Source organism: Leptonotus elevatus, chromosome 21 (genome assembly GCF_054856555.1).
Source record: "Leptonotus elevatus isolate MCC_2025b chromosome 21, RoL_Lele_1.0, whole genome shotgun sequence".
In the NCBI taxonomy this organism is placed as follows: Eukaryota; Metazoa; Chordata; class Actinopteri; order Syngnathiformes; family Syngnathidae; genus Leptonotus; species Leptonotus elevatus.
In genome coordinates, this window is record NC_141259.1 from 2152503 (window position 1) to 2177867 (window position 25365).

A 25365-nucleotide genomic window follows, 5' to 3' on the forward strand; every position below is an offset into this window, starting at 1 on the left:
GACCCACACGGGACCCACATAGCCTGAATGCCCGGACCGAGAGCTTTTCACGGCAGATATCCTGTTGCTCCACGACGTTCCGTTCCGGAGATAGAGGGCCGACAAACTCGCAATTTTTACCCGGGACAGGAACCATCGCAGGCGGAGTAAGTTTTTGAAAATCATTGGTCTCCTGGAGGTCTATGGGTGGCCCTATCTTCCAAACCGTACATCCTACCGGGGACATAAGGGCAGACAGAGGCCTGACAGTTTCAATATTTCATGCCCGGGAACGCCCCCAACGTATTTATTCGCCATGGTTATCTAGCTTGTTGCCTCCGCGCTGAATAGCAGCTGCGGCAGCGGCGGCAACTACCGAAGCCCAGTGGCGCAACCCCGTGATTCCCAGCGGCATGAAAGAAGTACATTGAAAATAATAGAACCGTCAAAATAACGGCTCTGGGAGGTCTAGGTCCAAATAAGTTTGCGTCGCTCTCCTGGCTGTGCTGCACTCGCGTCTATGTCTGCTGATGTCAATGCTCATCGTGCTACCCTGTAGTGGCACGCCTCTGCAGCCTACGGGTACCTCGATGGGCCAAATTGCGCATTGACTTGCCCCTCGCGATCAATTGTGGAATTATTTTTAACGCACTTATTTGCGCGTAATTAATTAATCTCAAATAATGTGTTAAACTGACAGCCTTTGACCGCAATTTTGACTTCTGACATAAGCTCGAAATTGTCAATTCTTCTAATTTCTGTTTCCTGATCATAAAACGGCCACTAGAGGGCGGCCAATACTGGTATCGACCACCGTCACAAGTACGGATATCATAAAATAAGGCTGGTATCGGCACAGATGCCTGGTATTCGCCCATCCCTAAAATAAATAAAATTAAACGTCCCAATAAGCATCTGTCAGGGATGAATGCTTTTACTTCCTGATCATAAAACTGACTGAAGAGGGCTGCCAATACTGGCATCGGCCACTGTTATGAGTACCAATACCTTGAAATAAGGCTTAATACCAATTGTTATTGATCCATGGTATTCATACTCGCTCATCCCTTTTATGCAACATGTCCTTGATACTCTTCATTTTGACTTTTATCGTTCAGAGATTTTATTAAAACCCATTAATGCAGGAGGATTAGTAGGAATATAATAGTTTCATGTGTACACGAGTCTTAAATTAGCGCAACCTTTTTGTGTCAGTCAGGACCGACGTTGCAGAGTTCCTGAAATGAAAGAGTATGTCCAACCAATTCATCTGCCCAGTCAATCTTTGAATACACAGACACATACACTCACACTCATTCAATGAGTGCATGCAAAGCAACAATATGGAGTACTATTAGAAAGTGATAAAAGGGAGGCGGAACTACTCTACGACTTATTTTCCTAAAGGAAAGGGGATGGCTGTAACACAAAGGCTCTAATGAAAGCAGCCTACCCAGATAGGAGTTTCTGAAGATGCTTTCCAGGCCACTCTTTTGATGATGGTGTCAGTTATTGAGGTAAATTTGCGCTGAGGAATTTAAAGCTTGGCGAATTAAGCACAGTGTGAAAAGATGTCATCAAAAATAATGTTTAATCAACATCATGGAAGAGTAGAATTTGAAAAAGGTCTCGCTCCTTGCACCACGCTGACGATGATCCTTAGCGAATGAATCAATTTACACCACACTATGGATATGAAAGCAGGTGATAAATATAATCATCTCTGACGATCACCTTCCAAAGTAGCCGTGTAACTGTTTTCACAGGCGTGAAATCCTTTATCAAGCCATTGCTGGTTGACACAAACAATTATCCAGAGAGGGAGGTAAATGAATAAAATTAGCACATTTGTGCCTGTGGCTGACACCATGCGACCACTTCCCAAATTCTTATTATGGGCCTGGCACCAGAAGAGCGTTTTTAGCCACATGCGTGCTTAAATAACTAACTGAATTTTGCTCAGAAGGATCCCAAAACCAGAATACTGTGGTTGAAGTGTGTTCCAGTTGTTGCGCATGTGTGTTAAAACACACAGGAACTTTGGTTCACATACTTGACATACATTTTTATTGTAACAGGAAACACTTAGGCCAAATGCTCCCATGTTCCGAGGTGACTTGTGGTTTCAAAACTGGACATTGCTTTGTGATCAATGCCTAAGCGAGAGAGAGAGAGAGAGAGAGAGAGAGAGAGAGAGAGAGAGAGAGAGAGAGAGAGAGAGAGAGAGAGAGAGAGAGAGAGAGAGAGAGAGAGAGAGAGAGAGAGAGAGAGAGAGAGAGAGAGAGAGAGAGAGAGAGAGAGAAAAGACTATTAAATGAGGTCATAATTGTTGAGTTATTTCCTCCCTCTTACCAAACCCTCCATCCTCCCCATCCTCCTCCTTTAGCAGTCCCCTGCATAGCATTTCCTGTTTGGACCGCAAGCAGACAGCCCTTATTTACTCTGTGTTTATTTCCCTAAATTAATCCCCCCCACTTCTATAGGGTGGGATGCTGTTTTGTGAACCTCATAAAAGTTTGGTCAATGCTGAACAATTTGTTCCACTGGGAACCGCAGATCCTGGAATGTTGTTTTAATACTCTTCCGCAATACATTGAATGTATTAATCATCCCACAATACACACCATGAGAAAAATTGTTATGAGATTAAAGATTTAACATTACATAATAAAATTGTGATTTTGTGAGATATACGTTGAAATTGTTTATTTGAGGTAGGCAGGAAGCAAAAATAGACTCGTAATCAGGGTTGGGAGGGTTGTTTTTAAAATGTATCCCGGTACAGTTAAAAAATGTAGTTAACAACGTAATCAAGGACCATAATATGAAAGTAATGTAACTTGATTACTTTTAATTACTCTTGAATTATTCCAATACAAAACACGCTAATGAAGACAAAATAAAAATAAATATCGCTACAATATAAAATATATTTGTGTTATTTCATTTATTTACATATATTTCTAAATGTAATGTTTAATTTATAAAATGATATCCATTTATATATGCTACGGTCATGATAATGATGGGTGACATCAAACATGAAAATCAATTTTTATCCTGGCCACAAATTTAGTATTTTTATTGTTAATATGGGTTTGAAATAGTAAATCGGTTCATGGTTTGTACAGAAGTTGGAACTCATGTCTGTGGTGTCGTGGGCTAGCAGTTAGTTTTGACGTAGCAGGACGATTCAGGACTCTGACAGCAACAAAGTCAGTGAGTTTTTTTTAACTCTAATTACAAAAGAATAGTTAAAAAAAATTGTGATCTGTATACATAATGCCTGTACATGAATTATGTTATTCCCTAAACCTGCTTGTAATCTGACGAGTATAAAGTTACAATGTTACCAGAATAAAACCGAAATGTTGCAATAATGAAGTTGAAATGATACTATGCAATCCCAAATTTAATCCAGTTGAAATATTTCAAAGTTAAGTGAACATGCTACTATACTAAAGTTAAAATGTTACAAGAATGAACCTGTAATGAGTATTGTTAATATTTTAAAAACAATTTAAAAAAATTATTAAGAGACTATAGTTTCAATGGTAGCAAAAAAGATAATTTCATACCGTTTTTGATACATGGAGTGTGAAACGATTCAAGGATGATTCAATTTGAAGGTGGAATGATTTGATTCGGATCGACTCAGTGGGATTATGATTTAGTTTGATATGGTACGGCTCAATTCAAGGATGCATTGGATGTAATTACGTAATACGTATCTCGATGTATTTCAAAGTGGAACGATTTGACTTTGTTCAGATTTTCTTTCATTTTGTTACACCCCATCCATCTATCTATCTATCTATTAAAACCAAATAATGTTTATTATTGTGGTATACTACAGTATACTAAAATAAACAGCCGCATCTTATAATCATGCACTCACTGCATTAATATCAATAGCATCCCCATATTAAAGCTGCAGGTCTCAAAATCCGCTTGAATGTGTTCATTCTCAGCCTCTTTTGAAGGGAGTGCTCTTGGTTTATCTCCTTAACTGCTCCCCAAATCTAGTTTCTCTCTGGGCAAGCATTTAAATGTCTAATGACTGATAAGTGCAACTTGGACTGTGTGTGTGGTTCCTCCTTCAGCTGCTGCAAGATAAGAAACTTAACTGATACCATGTCCCCCCCCCCCATCATTAACCCGATGGAGGGCAGCAATAGTTCCCCAATGCTTAATTTTCTGTTTATTTTGCACCAGTTTGTGTACTAGACCTAATTCAATATGTCAGAAGTTATATTCCGAGGTTTGGCATGTGGATGCTTTGTTCCCTTTGTAGAGTTTGCAGAGTGACATCCATCACACATGAACTAATGGATTGAATAGAGGGTTTCATGTTGCAAAATGAGAGTATTGATGCCAACCTACATGCTCTGTAGCCAAAAATGGGGGAATTGCTGGAAAAAACAAACGGCAAAATAAAAAATACTTTTGCTATATCGCTAAGCCAGGAATAAAGGCTTTATTGAATTTGACTGTGGTGCATTATGGTCCTGCATTCTTGAATTATTGACTTTTCTCTTTCAATCTTTTGTGACTTTTTTTCTTTTCTTTCTCTTTCCCCTCCAATACATTTATCTTTGGACACACACACATAAAAATAATGTCTCAGAGGTGATCATCAATTTGCCAGAGGTGTAAAAACAAATAAATCGGAATTGTATTCATGTAATTTTGCATTAAAAATTACTTTGAAGTTAGAACTCTGACTTGATTTTTGCCTAAAACTACTTCCCTAGAAGTCTTGCTTGATGCAGTTTTTAATTTATTTGTTTCAAGTACAGTCACAATGCAGCTCTCTGTTGTCATCTCCATAGGCGATGCCCCTCTCATTTTCAATTTACACTGGCCTCTTTTTTAAACAGTAAAATTATTATTATATTTTTTTCAAACTTTAACATCCCTACTCCATCACAGGCTGGCTCACATTGCGGTGCAATATAATTCAGCACATCATACACACTCGCTCTGTCTCTCACGCTCCGATTCCCTAAACCACGACACGCAGGCATCCAGGACTGTGCTATAATTACCAGACGCATGAACACATGGCGACAGAGCGGTCTCAGGGGGTGCATGAGCGGAGCGGAGCCGAGAGAGGGAGGTAATGATCTCTGGAACAAAAGAGTCAGACCTGAGAGCACAGGTTCAAGAGTCAGCCAGAGGGTCTCACAACACCACGGGGAGAACTTGCCTCCAGAACAGGACTCTCGTTTTGACTCCATTGTGCATAATTCTGTGTGCGTATGTTTCAGATGTGTTTAGCGTGGTTTCAGGCATACGTTTATTGGAAGAAAGTTGCATCCAATGATTTCCTCATCATGCACTGTAAAAGTATCCACTCATACAATTTTTACGTGGCTTACATTAATTCTGTTTATTGCATGTGAGAGAAAAACCGAAAAACAAAATTTTTAGTATGTGGGAATGTTGTGGAATCGTTCTCAAGGTGTACAAGCGGAACAAGTGGAACGTTTTTAATATAGAATGGGGAATTGTTTTTGAAATTGTCATTGGAATTGAATGGGAATTTTTTGGGGTCAAAAATGTAGAATTAATTGGAATGTGGGTTAGTGAAATTGCAGATTGAAAGGTGAATTGAATGAGATGAACATTTTGAATTTTGAACAGGAACAATAACAAATGTTGATTAGGATCGATACGAGCCCTAACCCAAACCCATAGCACTAACCCTAACCTCCAACTCGGAAATGAGCAAGGAATTTTTTAGGGTGATTTCTGAATTTTTGAATGTTGAACAAAACGGAGGAAAAAAAGGACCATTCTGAATTATGAATGGGAGTGAATTTTTAATTGTCTCATTAGAAATGAATGAGTGTGTGACTAATTGGGCAGAAAAATAATAGCCTGCAAAGCGTGAATTTTTGGAACATGTTGAAATTGGAATGGTTTGAATCGGTCGAGAAATGTACAAGAAGTTGAAGGACAAAAAATGTCGTAATAAAAAAATATTAGTTTTCTTAAATATTTCATGATGATCCTACACTTTTTCTTTTTCTGTTATTTTTATTATTATTATTATTTATTAGCAAAAAGTAGTTTTATTGTGACTATTATAAATAACCATTTAGAACTAGCAATGATGCCAAAGCAGTGGAGGTAAATGTGGGCTCACTATTTGGCAACTAGAGTGTCAGGAGACATTAACATATCATTATTCATTATCCAAGATCATTATTGCTCTAAATGTCAACCAAAACTGAATATTACTACATATTTATTGGTGGAATTTCACTACAGTTTGTGCCAAACAACTTTTATGTGCAAGTGGTAGACGTGCATGTGAGTGTATGTTTGTATATATGTGTGTTTGCGTGTGTGCGTTCAAAGGCAGACGTTTCCTCAGGGGAGGAAAACCCTAGAAATTGGTTATTGTATCACCGAGGCTATTTACCTATTTTGGGGATTAACATATTTAATTCCCCTGCTAATTCCCTTTGGAGTTAATGCCCTCGCATTTCCAATTATCTGACTAAGTATAAAGTAAAGGGAATCAGGGCTGCTTCTTTTCTTGCCTGTAAGTGGGTTTAGCATGCAGGTCACCGAGCTGTAGCTACAATGTGTGCAGTCTTCAAAGATGACTTGTTTACGCAATGCTTTAATTGATTTACCAGGCTGACTTAGTTAGCACTGACATTTTTAACTTTTTTTTTTCACTTTTATTCAGCCGCAGTGAGCTGTGGTGTGTAAAATGATGAGCAGTATTATTTTATTTATTTATAATTAAAGACATCCATCCATCCATTTTCCGAACCGCTTGTAATCATATGGGTCACAAGCATGCTGGAGCCTATCTCAGCTGTCGATGGTCGATAGGCGGGGTACACCCTGAACTGGGCGCCAGCCAATCGCAGGGCGCACACATAGACGAACAGCCATTCGTACCCACAATCACACCAATGGACAATTTGCGGTGGCCAATTGGCCTACCTCGCATATTATTGGAATGTGCAGGAAATTGGAGCACCTGGAGTAAACCCACGCAGGCACGGAGAGAATATGCAAACTCCACACAGGAAGACTCGAATCAAACCCTGCAACTCAGAGCTATGAGACGGCCGTGCTAAGCGTGCTACCGTGCCACCCCAATTACAGACATTTAAAAGGAAAGTAAATAAATAACAAAGTTGCTTTCTAAAATTACTATTAGATCGTACAGTAAATTGATTTGGATTTGGATTGTTTTTTGTTTTGTTTAATCAAAAGACGTTAAACCGATGTATGGGCAAAATCCTTAGTTAACTGCACAATCAATGTTTGAATAACAGTTTTAACTGTTGTACTAGTGTAAAAAGAACAAACTAAAATAAAGTCAAGATTTGCCAACTTTTCAAGCTTTGTTTTATCATTGACGCGTCTTTTTTAAATTATTTTAGAAAATTTGTACTACAATTTGGATTCATGATGCCATGAAGCAGTGGCAAGCGGTGACCTTTGAGAGTGGGCATGCTGGAGTGACACATATGCGAGCGCCCGCTAAAATCTTGGGATATTTTATTATTAATTTTAATAAAACACACACACACACACACACTGTAGTAATCTAACCAGCTCCATGGTGAGTGAAATGACACAATCACATGCGCACAAATTTGCCAATACAATGGAATTTACAGTACTCTGAACTAGCTCATGAGCTCAACCCGGGTGCTACGAAATGATGTTATGGCGCGCGGGTAGCAGACAAGGAAGAGGGAAGTGGTGGAAATAGGGGCACACTGTAACCAAACGGGTGGACATATTAGTAGAATGACACACGAGTTGGGCAACACACGACGAAACACACACTATACCTCAACACAGAAACAAAACTGAACGGAGCTGACGCTCCCGAATGTCGGGCCAATCTCCCGAACTTCCGAACTGCCCGAGTGAAATGTCGAATGAATAATGGGTTGATAAATTAATGGACGAACTATGGCACAAGTCAACACAAATGAGTAGTTGGTTAAAAATGACCGGACAAACTTATGTCTAAATTGCACTGAAACAAAAGGAGAGTGGAACAAACACACAACACAAGAGGTATAGGGGCTGACTACAAAACGAATGAACGAAGGGGGGAAACACACAAACAGCCAGACCGCTCCCGACCTAACCACCAGCCTTTTAAGCTGTGGCCACTAATGACCACAGCTGGTCCTGTACCTGAAGCCAGAATGGCAAGCGCTCCTCCCTTGCCCTGATTGGTGGACAGAGTCGGGGACAAGGTCCACCAATCAGGAACGAGCGCTCACACAGCCCACACCAATCACAACCACAAATAAATAAATAAACGGCCACGAAACATCGTGGACCGTAACACCAAGAGAGGAAAAAATGACATCGCAGCGGAGCCACAGGAGGTTTCAACCAACAATCAAGTTTGCTAACTGTTAAGCGTCAGCGGGGCTTGCACAGAAAGGATCCCAAAAAACGCAGATAGGAGGTAGGTGCAACAATTTATTGTCTAACAATCAGAACTAACACGAGTAACAAAAAGCGCTGGCAACATGCCAGGAAAATACTAAGAACAAAAAACGCTTGCAAAAGGCAAGGAAACAAACAACAAAATACCGTCCGCTACAAAATGCACGGACTGTAAGCAACAAAAAACATAGGCTATAAAACGCCAGGAAATAAATTTGAAGCGGCGTGAGAAACTAACATGAAAAACAACTATGAATCTTGATGTGGAAATACAAATAAGAAGTCGAGAACAAGCACACGAGGCAGACTGGCAGTGAGCAAGGTAACTCTTCCGACACAGACTACTAGGTGCCAACCTTTATAGTCCCCTGATTGGCGATGCGCCACAGATGTGGTGCAGCTGGACACGCCCCCCACTCAATCAAGCACTGAAAAAATAAAGCACAACAGATCGGAGGGCTGGGCCATGACAGTACCCCCTGGTTTAGACAAGTGCGATGCATGCAAGGTATGCAGGAGTAACGGATCCAGGAGCGGGGGACCCACTGGCGCTCTTCTGGCCCATAGCAGTCCCAGTCGACCAGGTACTGGACAACACGGCCTCGTTGTCTGGAGTCCAGGATTTCCTTAACGGTGTATACCGGGTTGCCGTCAATCAGTCGAGGAGGCGGAGGTGCCGTAGGAGGGTTCAGAGGACAGGAGGACACTGGCTTGAGTTGGGAGACGTGGAAGACCGGGTGCACCTTGAGGGTCGGCGGAAGACGGAGCATCATGGAGACTGGGTTCACCACGGATTCCTCCTCAAACGGTCCGATGAAGCGCGAGCCCAGCTTCCTTGAACAACCTGCCAGATTTAGATCCCATGTGGACAACCAGACCTTCCGACCTGGCTGGTAGGGCAGCGCGGTCCGGCGTCGTCAGTCCGCAATCAGGCGGGTTGCGGGCGGCGGTGCGGGACAGAGCTGCTCCAGCCTCCCGCCACACTTGATGGGCCCTTCGCAGGTGCAGCTGAACAGTGGGCACGTCCACTTGGCCCTCCTGGGATGGGAACAGAGGTGGTTGGTATCCATAGGCGGCATAAAAGGGCGACTGACCAGTGGATGAGGAGACCAGGGTGATATGTGCATACTCCACCCAAGGCAGGTGGGAGGCCCACGACGTTGGCTGATGCTGGCAAACACATCGCAATGCTGCCTTCAGATCCTGGTTAGCCCTTTCCATTTGACCATTGGATTGTGGGTGGTATCCTGATGATAAAATGGCTCTGCAGAATTTCTTCCAGACTTGGGATACGGACTGGGGACCACGATCAGAGACAATATCCTGTGGTATTCCATGGAGGTGAAGACGTGCTTGACCAGCAGGTTCACAGTTTCCAGGGCTGACGGGAGCTTGGTCAGGGCTATGAAAAGGGCTGATCTTGAGAAGCAGGATGGTGAGCATGATGTTATTTCCACGTGATGTGAGGAGACCTGTAATGAAGTCCAATGAGATGTGCGACCAGGGATGGGATGGTACTGGCAACAGCTGGAGTAGTCCTGCTGGCGGCTGGTGAGATGACTTGCCACAAGCGCATGCCGTACACGTGTTGACGTAGTCTGTGATGTCCTTCTTGAATACCGGCCACCAGAACTGCTGAGCAATGGCAGCGAGTGTTTGATTCATTCCGGGGTGGCACGCGACTTTGGAGTTGTGTCCCCATCTCAGCACTTCTTGGCGAAGGGTGTCAGGCACGAAAAGTCTCTCATCTGGACACTCAATGGTTATTTGGGTGCCCTGCACCGCCTTGGTTAGCCTCCTTTTCAATGTCCCAATGAAGTGCCCCAACAATGCAGTGTGCTAGCAGTATGGGTTCTGTCCTGGTTTCGTCTGAGGCTGAGTCATGTATTCGATACAGGGCGTCTGGCTTTTGGTTTTTCGACCTACTACAATAGGTGAGCACAAAGTTGAAGCGCGTGAACAGCAGGGCCCATTGTGCCTGACGTGAGTTAAGTCTCTTAGCCACCCAGATGTAGGCCAGGTTATTGTGGTCAGTAAACACCGTGAACTGCTCTTTGGCTCCTTCCAGCCAGTCTCTCCATTCCTGTAAGGCCAAGACGATCGCCAACAGCTCCCTGTTCCCAACATCGTAGCCTCAGCCGTGCTGAGTCGTCGTGAGAAGAAGGCACAGTGGTGGAGCTTCTGCTTGATCGGAGATCGCTGGGACAGCACAGCCCCCACTCCTGAATCCGAAGCGTCAACCTCTACCACAAACAGGAAATCAGTATTAGCATGACTAAGAACAGGTGGGTTAATAAACATCTGTTTAAGAGCAGCAAACGCGGTGTCTGCTTCAGTCGACCATCTAAACTGGACCTTACATGATGTAAGGCGTGTAAGGGGTGTAACTCTTTGGCTATATTTGCGTATAAACCGTCTATAGAAGTTGGCAAACCCCAGGAACCTCTGTAACTGCTTCCTGGTGTTTGGGTTCGGCCAGTCCACGACAGCTTGGATCTTGGCCGAGTCGGCTCGAAGTTGCCCCTTCTCAATAATGAAGCCCAGGAACTGTACTGATGCTTAGTGAAAGTCAAATTTTTCGGCCTTTACATATAGTTGGTTCTCCAGCAAACACTTGAGTACTACGATAGGTGATAGCACGATCCTTGCTAACTTTACCTAAGTCATGGTATTCTATGGGTACCTTGTCCAGGCACACTGGTTCACTGGGTTTACTGAGCTGAGGGCAGACAGCTCCCGTCTACTGACCTAAGGCAATGCGCGTGGCAAAAGGGACTCCAATTTTCCAGAGCCGATTTAGTCCAGTCTATGTCGGGGTTATGAACTTTTAGCCATGGCAGGCCTAACATGACCGGCGCGGAACTAGAAGGAATCCGGTTGTTTGCGTAACAACCGCCAGGAGGCACCCGTTAAGGTCTAAGATTGTTTTATCCTTTAACAATGTTACTGTAGGACAACCTAATGCCGCCACAATGCTAGGATCAACAAAACAGTCATCAGCCCCCGAGTCCACCAGGGCAGTAACCCTGGTTCCCTTGCCATTACATGAAACCTCCCCCAATAACTCAAGTCTCTTAGTCTTGTTGCTACCGGGTAGCGAACACTCTGGGCCGGGATGTCTGTACTCACGTTGAGCAGTGGTGTCCTGGCTTTCCGGGGACGACAGATCTGCGCGCCGGACGTCCAATTGAGGAGCCAGGAGTCTTTATCGGGCAGGAGGAAACGTTGCTGCTTCAATCAGGCACTGAAAAAAACAAAGCACAACAGATCGGAGGGCTGGACCATGACACTAACATGTGAACAGCCAGCTAGGCTAGCCATTTGTGTTTCTCGTACGGCTTAAAAGTGATGGACGAAATTCTTCCCCATTTTCGTGATGATTACTTCAGTAGGATGACCGCTTGAAATTATATTCTTCTTTTCCTCAAATGTTCTCAGAGAAAATGGCACTCATTGTGACTGTGATGAACTGAACCACAGACTGTTAACTGCAGAACATTTTAGATAAGACTATTATGGGCATGTGCATTGTAGCAAATAAGCTGCGTCACAGAGCTTTTTTGCCATTCGCAATGCGCACGTACAGTCAACAGCCTCTACGAAGTGACACAACTTGATATCTCATTGTTCATGCGTGAAACAAGCTGTCGGCTTTTCAGCTTTCCACGACAAAAACAGGACAAATTACACAGGAATTAAAGACCAAAACAGTAGAACTAAGGTATTGTATAATAGAGGACACTGACAGATAAATATTTTCAATGATTTTATTGAAGGGCTTCGGCATGCACTGCATTTATAACTTATATTGACCGCTCGCCAGTGCCATGAAGTTTAAGACAGTTGCTGTTCCTATTAATGTACTAATGTAAATATGATGATATGATGATATCGAAGGCTATGACTACAAACACGTTTAATGGTGCATTTGGAAATATGCTCTGAAGTTAATTTTCGAACGCACCAGTTTGTTGCGTTAGCAAGACTACTACTTGTGTTTTGTTTACAAGTAGGCTTGGTAGTAATAAACTCGCTAGCCCGCACAGCTAGCTAACATTGACCTTAAGAAAAACCCCACACCTTGCGCCACAAAAAAACCCTATAGTCTTATATCCCCCATCAGGCCACAACCCTCGCATCTTGCTATCACCATTTACATCTCTTACAACTGGCACACCGTACCCCCAGTTGGTGTGCTTAGTGTGTGCACCACCACTCCGTTTTCCTTGGACTTTGAATTTCCGAACGTCAAATTCGAGCAATGCACTGCAGTTTCTTAACAGAGTGAATCGTTGCATGTTTGGAGCGTATTTCTGAATGTGCCCTTAATTTAAAGGACATTTTAGACTGTTCAAGTAATTCTGTTTTAATATCTAAGAAGAGGAGGCCAAATAGGCATGTTCAACTGAAAGAGAAACCGACTTTGGCCACAAGAATTAGCATCCACGATCTTCTATCAAGCAGAAATAACAAAATTATCATTTTCAAAAATTAATACAGGTACATCAAAATGAAGACTTCACCTATCTGTGTCCATTACTTTAGTCTCAAGACATTACTTTAATGTTTAGCATTCACAAACACACATGCACTCTGAGAACATGTTTCACATGGGCCAGTGTGCTCCATTTGAGTTCTGGCTATAAAATAGAGGAAGCATGTCTGATAATGCCTAGAGCCGTGTATGCTTTTGCCTGCTATCTGATGTTCCCATTTGAAGAGACCTCGAAGAAAGCTCCTCTGTGCAGAAATAACATGTTAAGGCATGTGGGAATATAGATGGTGTCTGGTATGTTTAAAAATGATGTCATAATCTCTTGCATGTTCTCTTCCCTATTGGTTTATCACGCGATTTGATGCAATAATTCTTGAAAGAAGAAAAAATAGGCTTCAGTGTTCACAGTATAGATCTAAAGCTTACTAATGTCATCTTCAAACTGTACATCTTCAATTCAATAATCAATGAACAGACATTTACTGACTCTTCTTCTCGGCCAACATCAAAAGGCCATTTAGTTCCATAACCATGGCCCATAAGCTCTCTTTTGTACATGAAGACACTCCACTGTTTCGAGAGTCCGGCACCAGAACCGTGATCCAGCAAACAAACCATTTAATGAATGCATCAGATTCATAGATGAAACATCATGACATACCATCGCATGGCATGCTGCCTTGGTACGAGATGTGCATGAGTTACATCCCATGAAGTCACATTTGTTTGACAAAATATCAAATTCATGACCACATTTGGAGAGTGACTTAAAAAGTATCCAATACTGAAAGTTTAATTATATAGGCTACTTGTACATAGACTTGCACTGTGCATTAATTATTACTCATTTGACCCCTCCCTTTCTTGTAGTAAACACATCACAGGCCACAACATTAGTCTGTACGGAACCGTGGAACTGCCAATGCGGAGTACATGTGCACTAGAGATTTGTTCTACAAATGTAAAGTGTTATTAAAAAAATAATAATCTTATTATTATTACATTGTTGAGTGGCAAACAAATTTGAACGTACTTACAAATGCATTTGAATTTGATTGTCATTTTATATTTTAAAGGAGTAATTTACTGAATTATTTCTTCAGCTGTTTTTTTTTCTTATTTTGTCTTGTTCTTATCATTTAGGGTCCCATGCTTTGATGTGTGTCTTGATGTATGCTGCTTATCCACTTAACTGTTAATGGACTGATTGTAGATGGGTGTGCAGACTGGGAAGCTACAAATGAATTGCCCCTTGCGGGATGAATATAATTGTCTGAATCTGAATCTGAACATACTTGTAGGCCAAATGTTAAAGACACAGGGTATTGACTTGTGCATGCGCAAGTAAAAAAAAAAAAAAAGAAGAGCAGCGGGCCAACATTATACCAACCCGTTCAAAAATTAGCTCAGTAAACATTGTTTATTCGTAATTTTTATGATTTATTATGTCTGCAGTACATAATTTAAAAATTACAAATAAACCATTTTTACTTGCTTAATTTTTTTGGTATATGTAGGCAAAATGCTAAAAAAAAGAAAGAAAAATTGAATATTATGCGAAAAAAACATACATTTGAACTTGCTTGCAAATACGTTGTATTTAAATACAGGCAAAGGTATTATGTTATATTGGCACATATTTTCAAGTACGCTCGAACATACTTGTACGCTAAAAGCTGAAAAGAATGTAGCATTTTCCTCCCCGCGGGATATTGTAAATAAAATAAATAAATATAAATACAAAATTAGCTTTTGACCAACATACACGGCAACAATTGGAGAGTTAAAATTGCAGAGTTAAATTTGCGGGAGTTAAATTTTCCTTTTTTCAGATTTAAATGGTGTCCAGAGTATGTGTTATTTCAGAGTTGATCACCTAGAATTAGATCAACTCCACAGTGGAGATTAACTCCACCTTGCACCTGCACGTCTCGAGTTTGAGAGAAAAGTCAGCACCATTTTCCTCATCCTCCTTTACTCCTTGCATATATATATATATATATATATATATATATATATATATATATATATATATATATATAGATAGATATCACTGGGAAACACTGATAGACAAAAGTAGTTTGGGCCCATGAACTAATTTTCACTCACAGAAGAGACTTCTGCTTCAAATGCTCTCCTCAAAAGAAATGCTGGTCTAAATTTGAAAGCCATTGTTACATCGGCCCTTCATTAATGGATAACCACCTTCCAGCGAGTGCTTCCGTGTTTTTGGCGAGTACTATATGAAAAATTACACGGACTGAGCAGACGGTCCTTCTCACAATTTTGATGAGTTTGTTTAGATTTGTATATGGTTTTACTTCATGTTATGTCTTCTTTTCTTGTGGTTCGTGTTTGTCTCGTTATGGTTTTGTGTTCTCCTGTCATCTGTGTCTAGTGTCTTCCAATCAGCTCCCTCAGCCACTTGTCTAATCTCCAGGTGTTTGTCATAGTTACGTTAGTTTGCTTCTATTTAGGCCCCGTCCACACGAAAGTCAGTTTTAATGTATCCTCACAAGTTTCTTACCGTTTAGGCCGTTCATCCACACAATGGCGCGGTTTCAGATCTTGAAACCGATCACTTTTAAAACTGAGCTCCAGAGTGGAAAGATTTCAAAACGCGCCCTGTAAGCTTCTGTCTGGACACCATATGCAGGATACTCCTCCAGTGATGAGGTAATGGTCGCAGCTCGATGACGACACATCGTCGCAGTTTGATGACGTTTTTTGTATGTGTGTGTTTATGTGCATGTGCGTGTGTGCATATGTGCGTGCGTGTAAGTGTGTGCTCATTAGTTCACCTAAAACCTATTAAAAATCCCATATCGTTCACCTAAACCGAATACTTCGTCTTTTTGTTTCGATACATGCAAAGCCATGTTTGTTCTTTAGATTGCAATAAAGTAAGAAAAAAATGTTTGTCTTCTTCGCTGATTCTTCTACGCTTTCCGTTAACTCCCTGTGACTGCGCTACAGTGCCACTCCAGACTCGGCATATACATTACAGCCGTTAAACGTCCTCAGCGTCTTCTTTTGGACACACGCAAGTCTTGAAATGCTTTTGTGTGTACGAGATTTGTCTTGACTTTCATTTACTCGTTCACTCCCATCCGTTTTCATTGAGGAAGCCCCCTTCGCTCCCGGCTGTTTTATTGGATTTTGACTGATTTTGCAAGGCCCACAGAATATTGTGTTTTATTGCTATAAAAACATGGAACCAAAAGAAAGATTAGAGTCTCTTCTTTCAAAAAAATATATTTCTATCTGTTTCCAGCAATTAGCATTAGAATATAGTTAAGTGTTATCATTATTCACAAATCTGTTGAAAACACTAGGGAAAGGAGCATTTTTGCAATATGGCCCTGGTTGATCTCTTATACGCTGCTACCTCCTGCTGGTCGTTTCTTTAATAACTGTCATTGTTTTCAGCGTTCTCTTCAGTTCAGAGGTTGAATCAAAGTCTTCTGTATGCTTTAGCATAAAAAACATATAAATATGTTTTTAGGACCATGGCAATATTTAAAATAGAACATTTTAGACGTTTTGGGGAGCAAATGTGTTAATTTAGTTTCTTGAGCCTAGTTTTCTTTTTATGTTTTGATTATTAAACATTTTTGTAAGAACACATGCCTTCCCTGACTGCTTCCTGCATTTGGGTCCTCAACCCCACAAAATCTGACATTATGGTTTATATGCCACGGATGAGGCGGGACTTCCGACCTCCTGGTTTTCACACATCAGCTTTGTTTCCGTTTCCTGTTTGCGACGTGTGGGCCGCATCCCAGTTCTTGCACTTCCGCCTTTGTGCCGCTCGGTGTTGCGTGAACGTCGATGGGTGCGAGTGTGTAGTGTGTCTGTCTCAGTTGTCCAAAGCATTTCAGAGTTGAGACACCCTGCGGTTGGGGGGCGCAGGGGTGAGGGTGTGAATGTTGGAACACGGCCGGAAACAACGCTGATGTGTGAAACCTGGAAGTCGGAAGTCCATGGCATCTACCCCATTATTATTTCTGCAGTACATGATTTAAAAATTACGAATAAACAATGTTTACTATTTTGGCAACGATGTACATTCGAACTTACTTGAAAATACGTTCAAATGTATTTAAATACATTTGAACCTTGCAAGCACATTCAAACATATTTACAAATACATAAATGCTTACTCCACATTGTCAGTTCCACTTTCTTTAAACTGAAGGGCTGTATCAAATATTTTGCATTCAAATGATAGGCTTGTTACGATTTAGTATTGCTGTTAATGTTTGCAGTGGCGTTTCACTACTCCATATCATACTGAGAGTTGTTGCTTAATATTTTGGTTACCTTATTCAGCTACATGAAACCACATAATAGTTTGTTCAGTAGCAAGTGTTAAGATATCAACAGAGCATGAATGGATGATTCAATTATTTTGCACACATTACAATGAATTCTGTGAGCAGCCCATCTCTCTGTAATAAATGTTAATTCCACAATACCTTAGGATGGAATAATGCAAATGTAGTAACACAATTATTAAAACACCATCGGGATGAATAAAACCTGCATTGTACTGTACAATAACTTCATTAAGCACCTACAGTGCCATTATTTGGGCAAAAATGTCGGAGTTAGATCTGAGGTGCAATTGCAAGGCCAGATTGTTCATGGTTCTATGGTTGTAGTTGTTTTCTCATGTGATTTGTAAGTATCCGGGCCACGGCACCAATTGTAATGTTCTGATGGGAACTTTCATTGGTCCTTTTATTTTTAATGCTCCCAATATTCTACTAACAGTAACAACCAGAAGACTGCATATTCTCAGTTGAACTATTTTCTAGATGTCAGAAAGATAGAATACATGGCTATGGAGCCTTTATCTTGCATGCAAAAGAATGTCTAATCTGTCCAAAATGGTTCCTCCTCTTATACTATCTTGGCCACCTACCTACATGGAAGGGACTCTGCTTAGCCAATGTGACAATGTGCGACTCGATTATCCTAACTGGTTTCATCTAGATATGTGTGCAAGAAAGCAGGTAGATAGGAAGATGCAGAGCCAGAAAAAAATGACACAGCGAAACAGAGTCTAGCTCAAGTCATCAAACTAATCTCTGATTGTGTCAACATGACAGAATACTGCATCTTCATATTTTTGTTAATAGTAATAATATATTATCATATAATAACATTTTTTGAAGGTGATTGTGTCTGAAAAAAAATAAAAAATATCACACAATCTTGTCCATCTGTCCTTGGCCCAATGTAGCAAACAAAAACAATACTCTTCAAGTAATTCTCCGAAGTCTAATATTTGTGGTGCCCTTTTAATAAATTAATCCAACTTCTCCCCTCTCCAACATCAATTGCTCTATTTTATCAAGCCAATCCTGGAGAAAAAAATCACCCTGCAGTTTTTTTATTCCACAAGTTTTTCCTTTTCCGCCTCACTCATTCTTCTCTGCCACTCTTCCCTTTCTAATACTCTATTCTGTGGTGACAATCCAGTCATTATACCATTTTCACACACGCACCCCCCCCCCCCCCCCACACACACACACACACACTTTGGCACTGCCCTACGTCCTCCCCATATCCCCCCTCCCTTTTTGCCGAGCTACTATGAGCTATATTACTTTGACCCCAGCCCATCAATCTGCTTCAATTGGATAATGATCTGTAATCACGTTCTTTGAGGGGAGTCTATAAAACGAGCCGGGGCCTCAGTACCCCTCCTGAGACGGCTCCTTCTGTTTCCTACATCCCGCGCCCCCAACCCCTCTCAAACATTTGATCCAGGCACTTCTCTTTTCAGCTTTCAGGCCCCCACTAAATACCCTCGCACATGGGCAGCCGCTGCAGCCGGTGGTGGGCCTTGTAAAGGGGGTGAGGGCGACGGCTGTGATGTTGATTTTTCATGGCCCCCGCTTTCCAATGGAAAGGGGGCTAAAAGGGACAAGGCGGAGCCCAGCAGGAGGGTGCGGAGAAAAGGAGAAGAGGGTGTTTAAAGCCAGGCCCTCAAATGCCCCCCCCATCCCATTCTTTCACTCGCCGTCACATTAAAGCTGACCCTCCATTAGGTCGTTTTGTACGACAGGCTTGTAATCGATAGAGGAGAGGAGCAGGGAGGCTTAACAGAGCGTGGGCATCATATGGGGAAAGCGGGGGATAAATAGAGATTAGGATAAGGTTGATGGACAGGAAGAAAGAGGTAATGAATGAAATGAGTGAGATGGAATTAAGTTGTGTGCTTCCCACCCTGCATGAGGCTCTTTTTCCAACTAAATTGGGTTTCAAGACAAAAATCATTCCAACGTGAGAGAAAATCCAACAAGAAGATAGGAATCTTAAAGGAACAACACCGACTTAATAATGATCTGGTACCAAATTTCCTTTTTTATTTTGGCCCTGACAGTTTGTTTGGAGAGGGAAATGACTTAATGTGTGTTACTGTATGAGATCTTAAGTGGTGTTATCACATGTGGAGATAAAATCTGAAGGGGGGGAGCGCGTGCACACAAGGGACTGTTTTCACAGCATATTGCACATTTCCAAGTCAAAACTGACCCTGGTGCACCACCTCGGCCAACAGTTATCAATTGTTCCATGGGGCTTCCATTGTGGCTGGGCAAGCCTTGGCGTAAAACGCACGCGTACATTTTCGGTTCAGGAGGCGAGTGGAGCAGCTTGACCACGATTTAAAACGGCATCAGTTCAGCGGGGGGTTTTGTGTAATCCCTTCTGCGCTTTTGAATATACATAAAAAAAGGCAGCATAGTTTTAAAGGCCATACAATAAATTGATGAATAGAGCATTTTTTTCCTCGCTCTCTCCCTCTATAAAGTGAGGGGCCTGTCCTGTATATCATTATTCCTTCCAACCATTCTTTTGCAAGTTTAGTGCTCCTACATGTGGAGCATATGCCTTTTGAAAGAATGGCACCATGCAAGGCAGGCACAGATGGAGTCACCCTCCCAGTCGATGGGCGGACAATGGGGAATGGAAATCAAAGTTAAAGGGGTGCATCCAGCCCCATTTAGCTGACACAAAGGGTGCTTGTAGGAGGCAGGGCAGTGCGAGTCGGAGGGAGGAGAGGGGAGGGAGGAACAGGGTGCAGGAACATGTCGCAGACTACTAGTCTCCATCCTCAGCTGGCCTCTCCATCATCAACCGAGACTGACAATGTGTAAGACGCCCCGGTCCTGGTTTGACATATGTCTGGGGGAACACCTCTGAATTGTTAATTAATACATTAGAGGTTATAGACTGGACCCCTTAAAATGTATTTCTTCATCTTACGAATATATATTTTTCCATTGCCATGCTTTCAGTTAATTTAAGTGGGAACAGTTTAGAGAATATATTTTTCTGTTACAGCATGCATAAAGCAAGGTTCATGAATGAATGAGACATTATATCTATGTAGGACGGACACAAGCGGTAAAAGAGATTTGAAAAAAGCAAAGGGCCATGAATCCACCCTTGGGGTACTCCACAAGAAAGGGGTGCTGAGGACATTGATTCACCAAACTGCATTGAAAAGCTGCTAGTTACGTATGATTCAAACCAAGATAGGGCAGGACCTCTGATGCCCAAATAATTTTCCAACCAGGACAATCAAATCTGATGTTCGGCTGTATCAAAGGCTGCAAAAACAGCAGCAGAATGACAGTTTGGCCAGAGTCAGAGGCCATGATGATAACATAAAAAACCTTGATCAATGCAGTCTTGGTGCTGTGGCCACTTTTAAAGCCTGACTAAAAAATCTCAGAAATAAAATAGCATTATCATGTACAAAAGAGCTTAATTAAACTATTAAACATTACAAATGACAATACTTTTGTCTATTTCACCCTCTGCTCCCTGTGCTGCTTGTTGAAATGCGCTTGAGTGATATATATATATATATATATATATATATATATATATATATACAATTTTTTTTTTAAGTCTGGGATATCAGGGCTCACACGCATTTTTTTCTGTCTTACGCTTTACAGTGGTCGATGAAAGTCTAACAAAAAATGTATCTCGATTATCCCTTAGGCTTAAAATATGCTGACTTGGTGCTCAGAAAACGATGGATGGACACAACCTTGGGTGCTTATAAACTTTAACATTTGGAGCCAAGTTATACTGGTGGATTTACAAGACATATTAACAGTGAAGATCAGTACGGCTGGCTGGGAGAAGCAATCCTCAAGATGTAATATTATTTCATGATTATGCTGATTTTCTAACACATAGTGAACAATAAAGTATTCTGTGTGTGTGCGTGCATATCTGATTTTTTTAATTGAACTTTTTTACTTTTCATTTTACACCCATCACACTGTTTGAGAATATAGTCTTAAATACATCATGGGTAAACAGAGGAAGAGTAAAGTTTTGTGTGTATTCATTCTACAAACTAGCAATGTAAGCACATGTTCTTGCTTGCTTATCTTCCCAGTGGCATACCATATCAATGATGACCTAAGAATAAATAAAAACATGAAAAAACATGATAAAGTTAAATAAGCCTGAGAAGAAACTGTCCTGTCCTATTTTGTCGGTGGGTGCTTGATTTTGAACGTGTGACTTATTAAATTGTATGTGTTGTTTTAAGAGAGTTTATCAAACATACTTAAATTGTTTGTTACATTCACAATTTCAATATTAAGTCAGTATAGTAAAGAAAAGTAATTATAGTGCAACACCAATTTACAGATTCAATCCATTTTCTGACTCCCTTCACAAACCTTAGACCTGATGTTGATAAATTCACAGCAAGAGCAGGCCCCGTGGACCTGGGAGAGGGAGAGCTGCATTGCTGTGGGAGTGGTCACAACTGACTCCTGTTCTGAAACAGGACCAATCAAAGTGGCTCCTCTCATTCCCTTTAAATGTGGTGCGATAGTTGCACACTACAGTCTCGACAGTGTGTGGGTGTTTGGAGACTGCCACTCACCTCCAATCGTTCATGTTGGATAATTTCAAGGAAAATAATAATTGTGATTTAAATCAATGAATTAATTTCTACATCGTGGAAGCCCATGCAGTCATGGCTTTACATAATCAGAGCTGTGAAGAGTAACAGTGTTGATCATGTTTGCGTTAAATTTAATTCCATTTTAAATATAAAACATAAATTAGGAATTTTTGGTGATACTAATGATTATTTAGCTAGGGAAATGACTGCTTAAATTGACATCTCCATTAAATGACGGCAACAAAGAACAAATGTCTTATCACTGTGTCCCTCCTTGCTTCTCTGCTGTTCATTTTGACTTGGAGTGCTAATTTAGAGCAAAGACACATGCACGGATCCAATGACATTTACGCAACATGAGAAAAAGCAAAACTGAGCAAAATACAGCCATGGCAAGGCTTTCGTGAACCAAAAATAGCGTGAAGTATTTGTCTTTATAAATTCAGTTTGTAACCAAATTGTTGACCAAATTGTAAATTGTGTCATTTGTATTCCCAGATAATCACAATATAAAATGCATTTGTAGTTGCTAATTTGTGTGTGCTTCTGCAAACTTCCATGTATTGAGTTAAGATGGCCATAATCTTTCATTTGATCTGCTTTTGTCTGTTTGTTGACTGTGGGGTGTCTGGGGAGATGATGGAGAACAAGATAGAAGGCTGTAATGAACTTTGATCTGACCTATGAACTCATACCCTGATATCATCGCCAGCTGAGGACTGCCAGCCAAGTGTCTGCCTGTGTGGTAGGACACACACATACAGACATGTTGCCAAAAGAGTTCTCACACATAATATGTCAGAACTGTCGAAGCCAGACCTCGGCAATAATTGACTCAATTGATCCAACTTGCACAGAGTCCAGCCTGCCTCCTCTCCACGGGTTATCCAATCAATGCCTGCTCTTCTCCAAAATGACATGTCCCCTAACAAATTACAGCTAATGAAATAATCATCCGAATTTCATTGCATGGGGGCACCGCAGCATTATTACATATGGAGTGGCGGTGGGGTGTTGGGGGCGGGATAAACAGGTGTGGCCATATTGGTAATCTCACAAACTATTTAGCACCTAGTTTTGATCAAAAAAACAAGCTGCAATAAAAAACAGACTCATTTATGTTCACTATATCATCCTGCACGTAAACTTCACTCGCTGTCCTCTGTATTGTGCTGTACTGTTGACATGTGACAGGAGACCACGTTGGCAGCTCGTACTCTCTGCATGAGTCCAACCATTTTCCTGCAATTTGCAGCCAAATATCGTGCTTGTCTCTCCCACTCCCATCTCTTCCTCCGCTACCTCTCGACCATTCCAGGGTTGACGGCAGATGGTGTTTTAATAAAGTCCAGTAGGAATAGTACTGTGAGCAAACAATGCAGCACATGCCAACTCCGTAATTGCTGGGCGCTATTACAACCCCTGTGTCTGGCAAGGGAGGCTGGATGGATAAAAAAAAAAAAAAAGAGAGAAGAGGTGTGAGGACAACTCAAATATGAGAAAACAAGAGAACGGGCAAACAAGGGAAAAGCAGAATTTGAAAAAAAAGAAAAGACAGAGAGGAGGTACGGAGGGGGCGGACATCATACAACCATATATATACCTAGCAGCTGGAGCCAGAAAAGCGCAGCTGGCGAAGGTGCAGGGAGGCCACAGGGAGGAGGGGGCCGAGCAATGCTGGGCCTGGTTGTTGGAGGCTGGGCTGTGCTGGGATGGTTTAGGCCAACGGGTGCAGTGCCGGGCTTCCAGCCTCCAGGCTATGGGCTCTCAGCCCAGTCTCTGAGTCCCAGGCCCTCCTCTATGGGCTCCACCGCTGACACAATGCCAATGCAGTCCTCCGTCAAACCCCCAGTCAATGGTCAGACACAGTTTGGGAGAGGCAAGCAAGACCACATTTACAACTTTCATTCCAATAGGAAGCAAAAAAATTTGTGTCGTGTACCCCGTGGCCCCATCTATAGATGAGGAGGGTAATTTAATTTCTGACCATTTAATACAATTGTCCGCTGTAAATAACGTTTATTTACCTAAGAAGACCTGGCTATGGCTAAAAATCCAAGCAAATTAATGTGCCGGATAAAGAGATTACACAAGACTGATTTAGTTAAGAATGTTTTTCAGTTTCTCAGACAGTGACAACATTGTCACTTAATATTCACAATGGGCGCGAGTAGTAGTCACTAAAGGCACACTGCAAAAACTGAAATATTAAGTAAGAAATAATTTCCTACATTTAACCTAAATTAAATATATTTTTACTTCAAATAAAATTGTCGGACAAGATCATTCTGCTTATTCTAAGATACTTATCACTTAATTATATTATTTGATCAACTAGTCTTGGCATTGAGTGTTAACAGCCAGTTCGTGGTTCGTTTCGTTATATTTACTTATCAAATTTTTTTCTCTTTTCAGTAAATGCACTGCCAGCTCAGTGCTCTAGTGTCTGCTCTCACTCTGGGAGGTTGTGGGTTCAATCCCTGGCCACGTCATACTGAAGAAAATAATAATGGGACCTTTTACCACCCTGCTTGACACTCAGTCTACGTGTAAATGAATAAATGTAAATGAATACGTATGTGTTTTAAGAAAATAGTTAGCTATACAGTATATTGCAGCTTGAAAAAAGCAATATTACTTACTAGTCTAAAAATACAATTTCCAAGACCACTGTGGTTGATGGGCCTAGTATTTTCTTTTTCAAAAACTTACAGGCAAATTTAAATAACATTTTCTTGCTCTGTTGGCAGATAATTTTGCTTATTTGAAGTAGCGGTACTAATTTTCTTATTTTACCATTTTTTTTTTCTTAAATTTTCTACTTTCCTTTTTGCAGTGTGGCTGGCCATCGGGAATTTCATGAATTTTCCAAATGGCCGATAAATACTAAACGGCAGGCCGTAATGCACACTCCCTTCCACACATCCATAAACAATGAATAGCAATGTTTCCATCCCCTTAGTTGATGAATATTTTCCAGAGGCCACATTTTCTTGTCTCTGCTACTTGCTGTATATGTGTGAGAATCTGATTAATGAATTTGAGTAATGGGAGTACAGTACTCTGAGTCACAATTGATTACAGTAAATAATCATATAGTTCATTAATTTGTGAGGCAAATACTCAACGGCAGTCATATGGTTCGGCATTTGCAAATTCACCTACTGTATTCTTAATGTATCTTCCGTTATTCGTAGGAAAAGTATTCATTTTCTGCAATGTGTCAAGATAAAATTTATTAAATACTTTTTTTTTTATTAAATACCTTAACTGAGACAACAAATATGTAATGTTGGGCCTTACAACAGTTGTTGTCCACTCATCCAACATTCCGCAGTGGAAGGCAGTTGTTGCAAATCTGTTGTTTGTTTTTTTAACCTGTCCTGTTCAGCTCCAGGGCCATGCGTGATCTATTTGCCATTCTATGCTGGGACAGTCTTTCTGTGTAACATGGAAGTTTGAAATACTCCCTCTATGATTGGTTATAGTGGGATAT